The following is a 2,283-nucleotide window of genomic DNA, read 5'->3' as shown; positions in this document are numbered from 1 at the left end:
ACAGCCTCATGGTCAACATCTGAGAGGAAGGAATCTAAGTAGTTGCATACAATCCCAAATCAAATTTCTCGTGTCCAACAATGACAGCGCAGGTTTTATGGAACCTAAAGCTTATACAATTTTACAGGTCCTCTTTAAGACCAAGAATAGGAAATTGCAAACACAAACTTAGTTACAAAGTGATGCAGCATCTGAAATCAATAAGGAAATCGAAACAAGTTACTGCCACCTGGGAAATAGGCGCATCTTTCCCTTTAACTTACCAGTAACTTTACACAGAAACGCCTTCTAACTGCAAGCTGCTGTCCCTTCTCTTTGCCATCCCGCCCGCCACCCCCGACCACATTAGAACACTCCCTGCTACTCAAAGTGTGATCCACATGCTAGAAGCACGGACACTTGCTTACCATGCCTAACCTTAGGCCACAACTGCAGACCTACCACATTTGAATCTGCAGTTTTAACCAAATCCCCAGGTGGCTCCTGTGCACATTAAAGGTTGTGAAACACTGCATAACCAAGCCAACTCCTCGTGCCCAAATGGCCTTTGCAAGTGACAGGCCCTGAGCCTAAGGAAGCCCACTTCTGTGGAAATCAGCTTTGCAGTAAAGGTCACTTCAGCTCACTGTCTTTGCTTGGTTTTCTTGCTGTGAGGGGAGTTTTTTTCCTAAACAAGGCAGGACAGTGGTTCGTGTGCATAGGCCTCATGCAGCCCAGGAAAGCTTACCTACTTAGCCTGTACGTCACCGGAGGCCCTTTCCAGCCGCTGTCCTAACAAGTGCTTATTTCACATTCCAGGACACAAAGATAATGACAAACAAAACTGAGTTTTCTCAGCAGCAGAGTCCCTCCAGGCAGTTAGAGGAGTTCATTAGATGAGTGATTTGATAAACCTGCTCTGAATTGGGCCTGCAGGGCCTGTAAGTCCTCAAATAGCTCTAGTTAGAGAAAAGCTGGGGATATTATCTTGTGGGGAATACTCCGGGAAGGAAGGGGAGGGGCTCCGTGGCTGCTAAGTAAAAGAGGAATGTGGAGGGAAAGACAAATCTCAAATGAGAGGTTTTGCTTGGCTGTTCGCTTTCTAGTGTGCGGAGTAAATCCTCTTTGCCGTGCCCCAAGAATCTACCGTAAGATCTACATTGCACCCCAGTGCACTGCCCCCCCCTCCCCGTCCCCGCCCCCGGGGAAAAAGTACAGGGCCCTGCTGTGAAATTGGCAGGAAGCAAAACCACAGGCTGTGCGCATGTGGGCAGCGGGTCCGGGGCGGGGTTACTCTGAGCTCTGCCACCCCTCCCTCGCCCTGCCTCTGAGGACTGAGAACTCTGTGACTGATGCACAGATGCTCATCCCACTGATGAGGGTGGGGGCCCATGAGCTCTCCCCGCTCCAAAAGGCACTGGACTATGTGGGGGGAGCTAGCGCTCCGAGATTTTCGAGAGTTTCAGTCACAGAAGCCTGCTCCTTTTTATCGAATGTGTCCTCAATTTACTGTTTTCGAGATTTAAACTTGGTAGATTGTTCAGAGTCTGGCACAAGCTGGAGTATGTGCTGCTATGTGTGTTCCTGAACCTAACTTGACGCCTTCATGGTTTTATTAATGAGTGATTCAGGAAGGATCATCAGGTCCTACTTGCTTCAACATCTTCCCTTTAACTCTTTGAATTCATTCTATGGTAAGGAAAACTTCCTGGTGTGGCAAGCATTTTCTGACATTTTTGTAGTAAGGAATGTCAGGTTGTAATCCTTTCTGCAACTACTCGTGGGGAAATCTCGTGGGGAATTTTCACGTAGACCAATCAGCTCTGATAAAAATGGTTTAAGAAAAAATATTTTTTGTGTTATATTGGGTCACAGATGGCATTTCATCATCTCCAGAATCTACTCCACTCTGTTCAACTATTGTTTTAATGAGTTAGACTGTATCTTACCCCTTCCTTCTTGCCTCCTCCTCTTCTCCTCCTGTTCAAGATTGCTAACTTCCCAGAGAGAAATGGGTGGCAGACAAAATCAAAGGCCATTCTCTAACTTACTTTCACTTGCTCACGTGCACCTCAACCATGGACAGAAGATTCATGATGCAGACAATCTTCTTCTGTTCATAGTCATGTCTTCGCTGGGTGGTAGCAAAGTTAACATGAATTCACTGATTAGACAGAAACAGCAAATCATGGAAATACACACTTTTGAAACTGCTTCTAAGAAGGTAGATTATTTCACCATAGTTGGTGGGGGCATAGTTTTTCTCCTGGGCATGAAAAACTAAATTATTTAAGAGTGAATTTT

This window comes from Lynx rufus, unplaced genomic scaffold (assembly GCF_022079265.1).
Source record: "Lynx rufus isolate CCGP_SWC_20201006 ecotype Redwood Valley unplaced genomic scaffold, mLynRuf1.p SCAF_13, whole genome shotgun sequence".
NCBI classification, from domain to species: domain Eukaryota; kingdom Metazoa; phylum Chordata; class Mammalia; order Carnivora; family Felidae; genus Lynx; species Lynx rufus.
This window is presented reverse-complemented; position numbering follows the sequence as displayed.